The 13,528-nt window shown below is 40.7% G+C and overlaps 1 long non-coding RNA gene across 3 annotated transcripts in view; it reads left to right on the top strand.

Annotated features, from left to right (window-relative positions):
- LOC129145477 (uncharacterized) overlaps positions 1–13,528 on the top strand; it is a 104,994-nt gene that overhangs the window by 34,446 nt on the left and 57,020 nt on the right. The gene's annotated exons all lie outside the window — the stretch shown is intronic.

Genomic DNA, 13,528 nt, shown 5'->3' with positions numbered 1-13,528 from the left:
TGCGGGTCGGGGTGAGGTGTTGCCTGCTCCCTGGCACACTCCAGTTTCACAGGGACAGCAATGAAATGGTGGTATGATTGAAATCAAAATATCTTAAAGGTAAGTGCCTGAAGCAGGCATTCTGCTTCTGTTCAGATGATGCTCTTTTCAAAGGGGGTAGGAGCAGACCTAAGCAGACATTCTTAGGATAAAGTCATGACTATGCAGGTCAAAGGTATTTTCTGCAAATGTCAGGAATTGGAAAGAAGTATACAGATAAAGTCAGTGGCAAACTGATTTCGTTCAAGCCAAAGGCCAGCTTTTTTGGAAAAGAAAAGGCTGTGTGTTTTTGCTTGGATAATACCATCTGTTCCTATAACACTTGTTAGTTGTGTTCTCTATACTAAGGAAGCAGACACAAATGAGTAAGGTATAATCCCTCTCTTTAAATAAGTTAAGATACTTTGGCCTAACAGAATATCATAGAACTATTCAAAATGATGTGTTGATATGAAAAAAATCCATATTGGTATTAAAAAGTTGTTTAATTTATTAAAACAATATCCATATTGGTATATTGAAAAGTAAACCCCAGACCAATTATATGCTATTTCAGGTATGTAAATGTTTACAGAAATCTAAATATTATAAATATAAATGCATATGCACAGAAAATTTCTGGTTGCATGTACATGAATTTATTACTGATTACTTCTGGAAGGTAGAACTGGGGCTGGAGGGAGGGAGGAGAGAGAGATTTAATTTCATTAAATTTGGTTTCTAGTTGCTCTATGAGAAAGTAATGAATTCACAGTGCAGTTAGAGAAGAGACAAGCAAAAATGAGTACAATAAAACATTCTAGGTGCTAAGTAGAAATATGTGTGGCATTAAACAAGCATGTAAAGAAGGGAATATTCAGCTTTATATAGAATGGTCAAAAATGACTTTAAGTAGAAATAATGCAGAAGCTAAATGTTGAGAACTGGGAGATTAAAAAAAAGGCAGCAGGAAAGTCAAACATCAGTGAGAGACGACCAGAGTTCATGGAATGTTTGAGAATCTGCAGGTGGCCCTCAATAACCCTTCCCATTAGCTGATTATTAGCACTGCAGGGAGATATGGCCATGGATAAATTGATAGTGAGGTAATCATACAATTTTTTAGAAATCTAATACAGAACTAGGTACATAGAAAATCTATTTTCTGCAACTCTAAATTCAAAATGGGTGAACTTATGCATTACTAACTGCACACTCTAAATATATTTGAAATATCCTTTTTGATGATTTGTGAGTGGCATGATGTAATAGAAAATGTGACTTCCATTTTCATGTTTGCTAGGCTCTGATCTGTTCACTAATTCTATGATTTTATCTAAGACATATTAGGGTAACAAAATGTATGATGTTTTAGGGACTAACTTCAGGCCCATGCATTTCTAATTTGACTCTTACAGTACATTTCTCAACTGTCTAATTAAAAACAATAATCACCGTGTAGTGAGAAAGGACCTTTATTTTCAGAGCCAAAGATGAGGAGGAGGCCAGAGGAAGTACACTGATGCAGACAGAGTTCTCATCAGTTGCTTCCCATCCTTCCAAAAGTAGAATTCCGTTTATATATTGTGGTGACAGATGAGCATGGATACAATATAAAATCACTTTAATGTAACAAAATGTTTGTTCCAAATGTGGGGATGTGGTAATATCCTAACATAATTGTGTAGAGGGAAATATACAGTTTGCATTCAGAGGATCATTATCTCTGCAGGTAGATGCAATCTATGAGTGAGAAATGCAAGAACTAGGATATGAAATGTATCATAAAGAGTGTCTGTATGTGTCTTGTGGGCATGTGGGTATGTGGGTGTGGTAATGTTAACCATAACCTGGGGTTTGGGGGCGCTAGAATAAATAATAGTTGGCAAAAGTTCAGGGTCTTCACAGCCACGTCTTTCAGGATTCATTACAGCTGACTCAGAAAATCTGTGCAAGATCTTCTGTGTCCAAAAGTAGTTTTTTTTTCACCATTTTATGAATGAGGAAAGGAAAGAGAGGCATTCGATCATCATAGGTAGGGAGAAGAACTAGGATGTGACGCTGGGTCTCTGAGGCTTCAGATTCCGCTTGTATCCCAAGTCAGGTATTGTCAGTAAAAGGAGACAACACAAACCTGCTTTGTAGAATTAAGAAGGCTACGGATAGTGCGGGTCATTTTCACATGTGAACTTTGTAAATGTCAGTGATTCTTCAAATTCTCGTTTATGTGAGTCATAGTAAGTTCAAGCAGAAAAAAAAAAAAAAAAAAAAACCTAGGGCCTCCCTGGTGGCGCAAGGGGTTAAGTACCTCACTATGAAGCAGTCCACAGCCTCTACAGCATGAGTTTGATCCCCGGCCAGCCAGGGAGAGACCCACATGGTGAGGCAGACCTCTCCTGCCTCGCCCGCTGCTCCCCTCGGCAGTGTACTTCAGTCAATCTGCCTGTTCTGTTTCCCACTCTGTCTCTGGTGGATCCTATCACTCCCCCATATCTCTAACCTGTGCCCCAGCTCTTGTATGTATGAATAAATAAATCTTAAAAAAAAAGAAAACAAAAAAACCCTAGTATTTTGGAATTTATAGTATACTTACAGATTTCCGGATAGACTGGACATTGAAATGCAGACTGTGGATACAATCAGGACTAAGAAAACCATATATACTGAAACAGATTTTCAAGAAAGAAAAATAGGTGGAAGCACCCATTTAAACACTTACCAATAGGGCCTCCTCTGGTGGCGCAACGGTTGAGCGCTGGGCTGCGAAGCTTCTTGCAGCCTCTGCAGCGCTGGTTCGATCCCGATCCCCGGCGAGGGTCCCACATGGTGCCACAAACCTCTCCTGCCACGCCTGCTGCTCCCCTCAGCAGTGTATTTCGTCAGTCTGCCTGTTCTGTTCCCCGCTCTGGTTCTGGTGAATCCTCTCACCCTCCTGTGCTTCTGACTGTACCCAGTGCTTGTATAAATAAATAAATAAATCTTAAAAAAAAATAAACACTTACCAATAATGGGGAGGTTCTAATGTTCAGATGGCAGATTTTACCCACTGCTCACTTTGTGTGAAATAGGGATGATCTGAGGATTCCATTAGGAATTTTATCTATTATTATTTTTTAAAGATTTATTTATTTTTGCATACAAGAACTGGGGTACTGGTCAGAGGTAGGGGTGCTGGGTGAGAGGATTCACCAGAGACTGGGGAGCAGAACAGGCAGACAGACTGAAATACACTGCTGAGGGGAGCAGCAGGAGAGTCAGGAGAGGTCTGCTGCACCGTGTGTGTAGCTTCCTGGCCGCCCAGAGATCAAACTTGTGCTGTAGTAGCTGTGGATAGCTTCACAGTGCTGTGCTTAACCCCATGCACCACCAGGGAGGCCCTCCATTAGCAATTTTAATCAGCTCAACAAGGAGTTACTGTATGGCCTTTTAAAAATATTTTTTTAAACCTGTCTTTTGTGACAACATGAATGGAATTGGAAGGGCTTATTAAATGAAATAAGCAACAGGGAGAAAGACAAATACTGGATGATTTCACTAATGTGTGGAATATAGAGAAACAAAACAAAGGAACAGACAAAACCAAAACAAAATCTAGAAATGACTACAGAATTGAGGCCACTGGCTGTGATGGGGAAGACAGCAGGAAGAGACCAAGTCAGGAGGGGGACACAGAGTGACATGATAAAGGGAAATGGGTACTCTAGGGTGAGTGGAGTGGACTAATGCCCATTTGAGGAAAAATAAACCTATTCCTCTGAATCATATACGGTGATGTAAACCAATGTTACCGCAAGTAAGTAAATTTTGAAAAGGCAGTTTTAACTGTTAAATACAGATAAATCCTCAAGTTTCAATGATTTAAAAATAAATAATTGTTTAATATAAGAAAATGAATTGTTTTGTTAGACTCAGTATTTCTTTCATGAGCTCCCCTCATACTAGACAGTTTCTTCTTCGTATTTTCCTCTTTGTCATTGCCAGTTCTGTTTTGAGCAAACTCCATGAACATTTAATGTGAAAGCAAAAAACTGATAGCAATTTGTCCTGTGCATTTTTAATAACAAGTAACTATTAGCATTGCTGTCTCTATTAGACTTCAGAAATAGAGAAAACTGAATTGATGTATTGTACTTTACATCAAGAGAGTTCAAAGAATTGTGGTGGTTAAGGAAGGTTCCACGGCACTTGAGTATGTCCTCTGGTTCAGTCAACACACTTGTTCAAACTGGCAGAAAGGGGAGCAGGGGCAGGATACTGAAGGGTCCTATCTCCTTCCAGCTGCTCCTGGTAGCTCTGGCACTGGCAGACCTCCCTTTGAGAACCCTAATCTGTGGGCCTACCCCTGCCAGTTGCCACCCACAGATTCCCTGACAAGCCAAACAGAAAAATCAAGCTTTCAATTTTTTGTTTTGTTCAAGGCAAAAGAATAATCCTGGTTTCACTTCCTATATAATTTCGAATTGAGTGGGCCCTGTCAATTAAAGATGTGTGTCCTTCTTAATAGCTTCTGAACATGCTCATAATGTTTGAACACAAAATTAGAATGTTTAATTAAAGTTAGACCAAAGGACTCCTTCACCTCCCACTGTTTATTTTGTGTATGTGCCTTTTCATAATGTGTTTTGTTTTGTAGTTCCCATGTGTCTGCTAGAAATCAGCATCACAAGTCTGTTTCTCATCCAGAATTAATCATTAAAGTAGTCTAAGTGAACTCTTTTAATCAAATATTGATTATATATATGTATGTGCATATTTGAGTGTATATATGTATCAATATCTATATATAATGTTATATATATTATATATATACTTGTTTATATATATATATATATATATAGAGAGAGAGAGAGAGAGAGAGAGAGAGAGAGACTGACTGACTGAGACTGGCATATACACTATGTGTTATATTTGGGAAAATCAGCCAAATTTTTTAGTATTTTTTCAGCACACTATAAATAATCTTAGCACTTTCTCCCCTCCCACCCTTCTCTTTTCTTTTTTTCTTTTCTTCCTCTTTTTCTTCCTTTTGTCCCTTCCCCTCTCCCTTTCATCCCATGTCTTCCAATTTACCCTTTCAGCTTTCCTGTTAGTACTTTATTACGTGTGTTATGCCAGGTACTCTGCAGACACAAATGGTCAGGCAAGATTTCATCTAACTGCCAACTGGCCATTGAGCTTATTCAGGAAAAAACAATTAAGGAAACTTTACAATATTTTTTAAGTCCTGAGCAAGTATTTTATTGCTTCCATACAATGGAAAAAATAAAGAACAGTTCAAGATTTTTCTGTTTCATTATAGCGTAAAGTTGAGTCCAAAAACTTCAGAAGGCAGCCTCATCCAAAGGGTCACAATTTTCCTCAAAATAGAGAATTTACATTAAAGAAACTAAACCAAGAACTGACCTCCCTCACATAGCTTTCGTTAGACAGTGAAGAGGTACCTGAATCAGGCAAAGCTATAATTTTTCTATTTTCATGGGGATGATGCTTAGCAGTGAAATGCTTTGGTTTCATCCATTCAAGCTGTGCTTCAAGTAGTGTTCAGTTACTTCTTTCTGCATCACTGGTGCTGCAGGTTACAATTTCATCAAGACAACTTTTATTACAAAGTACTCTCTTCAGTGAAATTCAGGGTTATGAGCTAAATGTAAAATGCCGTGGGTTTGCCAATGTCAGTCTTCCACTTGCAAAATTCAAGTGCCACTTATCTTTGTAATTGCGAGTTCTTTCATCACCTAGAACCACTCACGAGGTGCTAGATCATTATCAGTCAGGAAAGCTCTTGAATCTTAAATTATTACCAATCATTGCACAGTTCACATTATCGTGATTTGGGGGCCTGAGTTGGAAAGGAGTTTCACATTTTTCTTGATTCAGGCAGTGGACACAAGTTGTGAGGTCAACTGTTACTGTTATTATTGCATTATACATTATATTGTATACTTAATCCTTGAACCCTTATATTGTATACTTAACTCTTGAACTTCAACTGTATAGTGAAGCTTTGAACTTTGTGGGTCCATATATTGTCACATTTTTTTCAGCCCCTCCTCCTCAGCTTACTCAATGCTAAGATGATACGATTGAAGACCTTCATGATGATCCACTGAAAATTGTCTTAAGACACCTTCTTTTCTGTGGCTTACCGTGGTATAAGTATGTAGTATACGATACATGTAACATGTAAAATAAGTGTTGATTGACTGTTAGCCATAAGATGTCTGGTCAAAGGCAAGCCATTAGTAGTTAAGTTCAGGGGGAGTCAAAAGTTATATGCAGATTTTCAACTACATGGAGGCCAGTGCCCTTAACCACCATGTTGGTCAGGGGTCAACTGTAATTTTTAAAATGCACACTCCATTCAAATATGCATAAATTGTTAGATTTTAACCATCAACTTGCTTTTGTTTTTTCTTAATGCTAAGCAAGGTTTCAAGGTCATTCTGTTATGACTTGAAAGGAGAGGAATGCTATTCAAGAAGGTGAAACAATGATGCTTTCTAGCAAAGTCAGGGGGATGGTGAGAGTAGAAATCTACCTCATTTATATTTAATTTGAAATACATGATCATGGACAGGGCATTCATGACAACAAGTAATCTTTTTCATTTCTGCTAGTGAAGCTGACTGGAAATGGTTTCTCTGGAAAAGACATCTGAGCCTTTCTTTAGGTTGTGGATAGGTGGTTAAAAGATGTAAATCAAAATAAAATAAAAACAAACAATCTACATTAGTTTGACATAGACTTAAGAGCATCTTGGCTTTTTTTAACCTCAGTTTAACAGATTTAGGGTAAGTTGGGAAAAAGCTGTCATTATGTTAGGAGAAAAGCAGGTAAAGTGAGCAGTCCTGTTGGCATCCATATAGGTGCATAGACTAAGAAACATCCAGATACTGGCATTTTCAAAACTGATATTATTCATTTCAGTTATTTAATTAGCATGTATGTATACAATGTTTAACAATTCTCTTTAATACACTGTTCAAGACTGTTTCCTGATATTTGGAACCTAGAAGATGAAACAGGTTGTAGAGATTTCTATTCCTAGAGTTATAAACAACCAGAACTACCCTTGTTTAGATTGCACAACCCACTGTTATTTTATGAACCACTGAAAAAAAAAAAGACAAAAAGTCTGCCAAATAAAATATGGCAGAATGCGTTATAAGCATCTTGTGTGGCACATGACATTGCAAACCTCTTAGAGCTTAGAAATTTCTTTCATCTATTCTAAGGATCTTGACTTTAACTGTGATCATAGCAAGCACTGGCCAGTCACTGCTTTTGCATGCTTTACACACAGATGGAGCACAGCGTCATATACTCACAAGTATCCTCCTTTCATTGTTCCTGTGAGGCATTGATTGTGGTTTTGCCAGAGGAAAAAAGTGGAATTGTTCTTTGAATTAAGAAAAACATTTTTTTTTTTCTCTTCTGAAATATCACATAATCTTTCAGTGGACTTCAAATAGCAATTAAACTCAACAAAATAGTATTGACTGTGTTCATAATCTAGAAATAGGAATGCCTGTAGCCCAGCTCCTGCTGCAGGTTTAAAAATGTACCCTAAAAATCTGTGTTAGTCAATTAAAAGACTACTTACTGTCTAAAAGGATATATCCACATAAGGAAAAATACATACACCCTGAAGTATACTAAGAAGTACTCTGGGAGATTCGTTGGAGAGAAAGACTGTAAGAAAACACTCCCCACCCCTTCAAGGAGCTGAGTCTTGAAAGCAAAGTGTCCCAAAGGAAGTGAACAAACTCTCAAATGTGTCCTGCAAACCAGTCTGTAAAATAATGCCAGTATAAAGGGGGAATCATGCCAACACCACACTAAAAATAATGGGATGAAAAAATACTAGTCGGGAGAGTGTTGACTTGAGAGAAATAAGCAGGCTATTGTATAATGCACAAGGTGTTTGTTTGAGAATAAGAATTATGATCTGGGTCCACAACGAGCAACAGCACCGGGGTGGGGAGGGGCCACTAAAGGACCCCTACATACGCTCTCCTCTGTTCACTGCAGCACAGTTTACAGTACTCAGGCTGCGGACTCAACCTAAGAGCCAGCGACAGCTGAGTGGATAAGATGTGCTACATGTGCATGGTGGGAGAGCACTGAGCTAGAGAGAGAAAACACATGAACTCTTACCATTTGGAACAAAATGGATGGAACTGGAGGGAATTAGTTAAATTAAGTCAGGACCATGCAGGCGCCTCTCTTTTTCTGTCTCTTTTTCCTAATAAACCTGTCCTTTTAAAATGTGTATAAAAAAAAAAGGATGAAAGATAAATACTGGAGTATTTCACTCATAGGGAATTAAAAAACCAGAGCAAAGGAAAAAACAAAAACAAAAATACTCAAACCCTTAAAAGCTGACTGCAGAACTGGTGGTGGGTGTGGTGAGGTAACATGTATCTAAATCATATACACTGTTAGAAACCAACATTACCTCAATACAAATAATTTTTAAAAATAAAGGTTCAGGCAGGGAAACGGTCTGAGTTTAAGTCATCTGTATGAAACTTTGGATTGGTTCTTTTTTACATCACTATTAACTAAAGTTCATACTTCATTTCAATTATCTTATTATTTAACAAATGTTCTTGTTCTGTTCAATAATCCCGTCCAGGATACGACATCCCATTGATTTTTCACATCTTCCCAGGCTCCTCTCAACTCTTTTCTCAGTCTTTCCTTGTTTTTTATGACCATGACATTTGTGAAGAATAATTAGGGAGCCTCCCCAGTGGTGCAGCGGGTTGAGTGTAGTGCTGTGAAGCTGTCTGCAGCCTCTGCAGCACAAGTTTGATTCCCGGCCAGCCAGGGAGATTCCCACATGGTGAGGCAGTCCTCTCCTGTCTTGCCTGCTGCTCCCCTCAGCAGTGTATTTTGGTCCATCTGCATGTTCTGCTCCCCTCTCTGTCTCTGGTGAATTCTCTCACCCTCCTGCACCTCTGGCCTGTACCCCAGTTCTTGTATAAAAATAAATATACAAATCTTAAAAACAAAAGAATTAGGTATTTGATTAGTGGGCAAAGTCCCCATACAGAAGGTTCCAGTGTAAGGATCTATAGTCACTATCAGCAGATGTCTACTGTTCTTTTTTAGTAATTGTAGTTCAGGCTGTTTAATTTTCACCTAGAAGTCTCAACACAACAGTTGGAAGTAGATGGAGTGTGCTTATATCCACAAGTTCCAAAGAGAAAGAATCTGAGGGAGGCAGTGTGGGGGAGTCAATCCTTATAATCTGTGGCTTGGGGAACACATTGTAGGGCAAGTCCAAGTCCTCAGGTTCCTCTGAAAGGCATTGTAGAGAGCTGGGGTTAACAGCATCTTTCTGTGGAAATACAGGTGGCGAGTATTTTAGGCTTTGCTCACCACCTAAATTCTCTGTCACATACCCTTGTTTTATTTTTGACCAATTTTTTAAAAGGGCAGTCAAACCTTAATTCTACAGTCAGATCCACTGTGCATATGCACCACCTCATGCTGCTTCTTTGTCATTGGGCACTTAGGTTATTTTATAGCTTGGCTATTATTAATTGTGTTGCAGTGATCACAGGAGTGCATAATGTCCCTTGCAATCAATGTTTTTGCATTCTTTTTTTTTTTTTTAAGATTTATTTATTTATTTATTTATACAAGCACTGGGTACAGTCAGAAGTGCGGGAGGGTGAGAGAATTCACCAGAGCCAGAGCAGGGAGCAGAACAAGCAGATGGACGAAGTACACTGCTGAGGGAAGCAGCGGGTGGCAGGAGAGGTCTGAGCACCATGTGGGACCCTCACCTGGTGGCCGGGGATTAAACCTGTGCTGCAGAGTTTGCTGGCAGCTTCTCAACCCAGCGCTCAACCGCTGCGCCACCAGGGAGGCCCAATGTTTTTGCATTCTTTTGGTAGAGACCTAGGAGTGGAATTGCTGGGTCATGTAGCAGATCTATTTTTAAATTTTTGAGAAATCTGAAGGTCAGGGAAATCTGGACAGGGAGCACAATGGACTAGGGTGGAGAACTATGGTTGTCTTGGTGGTGGGTGTAGTGTGGTAACATATACTTGAAGAGGGAGATCCTCTACCTTTAAACCATGTACAGTATTATAAACCATTATTACCTCAATAAAAATAAATGAATGAATGAATGAATGAATAAATGAATGAATGTAAAAACCAATCTCAGTTCAGGGCCCCAGCCTAAGTGATCATGGATTTTCCAAGTAGTTTGCAGACCCTCGGTTCAGATTAGTTACCCAATTTTATCTTGGGCCAGAATCATCTACAGGGTTTTCTCAGTTTCTGACTCAGGAGGTCTGGGGTAGGACTAGAGCATCTACATTTCTATTAGGTCCCTAGTTTGTGCTGCAGACAGCTGAATGCTCTTGAAGGGTCACCTAGAGAAGCAAAAGCTAGTTTTGGAGTAGCAACAGATGGAGGGTGAAATCTTCAGCTTTTCACTCTCCACCGTGAGGACTCAGGCAGTTTGCTGCAATCCGTGGACTTTTCTGTTTCCTCAGTTATAGGATGGGCAGAGCTTGACCCTTTTCTGGGCGCCTGTAAAACTTAATAACATGTCAGTGTGCTTTGCTCAGTGCTTGGCACAAAGTGACGGCTACATGACTGTTAGCTATTATTAACCATACCAGCTGGCAAACCATTTGGGGGAACCCAAAATGGAATTAAAAAAATTTATATATATAATTTTTTTGTTGTTCTGCACTACTTGAAGGAAGTTAAAAAGGCAAATAAAAGAAAGTAGCATATAGGCATTACTAGAAAAGGTATCAAATTGTTTCCCACATGAAAGGCACATGCTGGAATAGGGAGGAAAAGCGGCAGGTCCCAGTGAGAACTGGGACACGGAAGATAAATGGGTGACGCCAGCGAACTGCCCGAAGAAGAAAGTGGCCATAAAAGAGGACTAGAAGGGAGGGAAGCGCAGAACCCTGCTCCCCTCCCCCGCCCACAGAGGCGGCACTCTCCAACCGGCAGAGAGGAGGAAACAACAAACCAAAACGGCCAACAAGAACAAACAACGCAGCAAGCGGGACTGTGAGTGGAAAGGAACTATTGCAGCCACCACACCCCGTGAACGGGAGCTGAGGCGAACCCTGCAGGATCCCCCGCGGCGGTGAGCAAACGGCTCCTGGCGCCATTAGAGAAGAACAAAGACCCCGGGAGACACGCACACAGCATGGGCTGCCTGTAAGCTGGCGCGGAAACGCGGCGCGCTCGGCGCGCTTGAAAAGCAAGTGCAGACCTGGATCGCGGCTGCCCAGGTCCCCGCGCCTGCGACCTAGGCTTGCGGGGAGACGACCTAGGCTTGCGGGGAGACGCACGGAGGTCCTCACTGAGGTGAAGGTCCCTCCCTGAGTGAGCAGGAACCAGGCGCCCAGGCACAGGAGCGGTACAAAAGGCGCCATTCCGGCGCCACTGAACTGGGCTACAGCCCGCGTCCTGGAACTGAGGGCTTTGAACTGAGACCCGGGGCACGAAAATTCGGGGCGTGGTTTCTCCACGACAGTGGGGCACAAGGCAGACACAGCACCCCAAAGCTGTTGAGGTGTACCCTACCATTCCCGCTCTGTTCTCTGTCCCACGGGGTGGGGGGAGGCGAAAAACAGCCCCCCAAGGACAATAGGAGAGATCTCTGGCGCCACCTAGCGACCAGGAAAAAAAAAAGTCACTAACACCCTATAAAACAGGACATTTCTTAAGACTGCTTGAAAAGGGCAGAAGGTTTCTGGAGGACCCAGTGGCCAGCCGGGAAGTTATTCCACACCAGGCCCCTTCCGACCAGCAGTCTGAGCCCACAGAGGGAGCAGGCACCCACGTCCGGGGCAGACCGGGGGCGCAGAAGAGTGTGCCTGAAACCGGAGGCGCAGGGACTGCATCCCGCTTCGCCATTTGAGAACAGGGACATTTCTTCAGTAAAAACTGCCTAAAACCAGCAGAAAGCTCCCCCAGAAGACAGAGATGGCTCCTGGAAGAGCCAGAGGGGAGCGGAGAAGTTCACCCAAGATGTCAGTCAGTCCGAGCAACACAGTGTCCCAACGCATACGACAAATTAGAAAACAGACAGTAGGGAGGAGAAGAACCACACGCAACCTAAAAACTCCTCAGGAAAGAAGCACACCACAAAAAGAAAACCACTCCCCAGATTGCAACGACAGCAACTTGGAAGAACTTCTGAGCCTTCCAGAAAGAGAATTTAAAATTGCCATGATTAAAAAAGTGATAGATCAGAAGAAGGAAATTGAGTCCCTAAAGAGGGAAGTAAGAGAAATGCAGGAGATCAAAGAATTAATGGAGGAACTAAAGACTCTGGGAAAAGCAATGAAAGCAGAATAGATGAAATGGAAGAACGAATAAGTAATCTTGAAGACACAGAAATAAAAAGAACCAAAACAGAAAAGGAAAGAGAAGTACGAAGGAAAAAGAATGAAGAAAGACTTCGGGAACTATCTGACTCCATGAGGAAAGGAAATATAAGAGTTATAGGAATTCCAGAAGGAGAGGAGAGAGATGTAGGAACAGAGAAAATATTCATGGATATAGTTGAAGAGAACTTCCCAAATGAGAAGAAGGAGCTGAAAATTGATATACAAGAAGCAAGAAGAACACCAAACTTCCACGACGAAAGGAAAAACACAGCAAGACACATAATAGTAAAACTCCCAAGAATCCAGGACAAGGAAAAAATAATGAAGCTGACAAGAGGGAAGAAACAGATAACATTCAAAGGAAAACCAATCAGGCTGACATCAGACTTCTCTGAAGAAACACTACGGGCAAGGAGAGAGTGGAGGGACATAGTCAACAGACTCCAAGAAAACAGATGCCAACCAAGAATACTCTATCCCGCAAAGCTCTCTTTCCTCCATGAAGAAAGAATATGGACCTTCCCAGACAAAGAGAAACTCCGGAATTTCATTGCGACTAAACCCCCACTCCAAAAAATACTACAAGGAATCCTAAAGCCAGAACCTCAGAGGGACGAATAACAACGAAAGAAGACCAAAAAAAAAAAAAAAGTTATTAAAAGAATAAATAAATAAAATCAAAGGAAAGACAAACATAATGGCAAATACAGATGCTAACATATCAATATTAACTCTAAATGTAAATGGACTAAACTCTTCAATAAAAAGACACAGAGTTGCAGCCTGGATTAAGAAACAAAACCCAACCTTATGCTGTCTCCAGGAAACACATTTAGCTACAAAAGATAAAAATAGGCTCAAAGTCAAAGGATGGAAAACAATCCTACAAGCAAATGGGCCAAAAAAGAAAGCAGGAACAGCTATACTTATATCAGATAAAACAGACTTCAAACTCAAAAAAATAAAAAGAGACCCCAATGGTCACTACATTATGATTAAGGGGACAATACTTCAAGAAGAAATAACACTCATTAACATATACTCACCAAACGAAAGAGCACCAAAATATATCAGACAACTGTTGTCCTCTCTGAAAACGGACATCAGAGAAAACACATATGTAGTGG

The sequence above is a fragment of the Talpa occidentalis genome, unplaced genomic scaffold (genome assembly GCF_014898055.3).
Source record: "Talpa occidentalis isolate TD23 unplaced genomic scaffold, MPIMG_talOcc4v2.1 talOcc4.12, whole genome shotgun sequence".
Lineage (NCBI taxonomy): Eukaryota > Metazoa > Chordata > Mammalia > Eulipotyphla > Talpidae > Talpa > Talpa occidentalis.
Note: the sequence above shows the minus strand (reverse complement) of the source record. Positions and strands in the feature narration are given on the sequence as shown.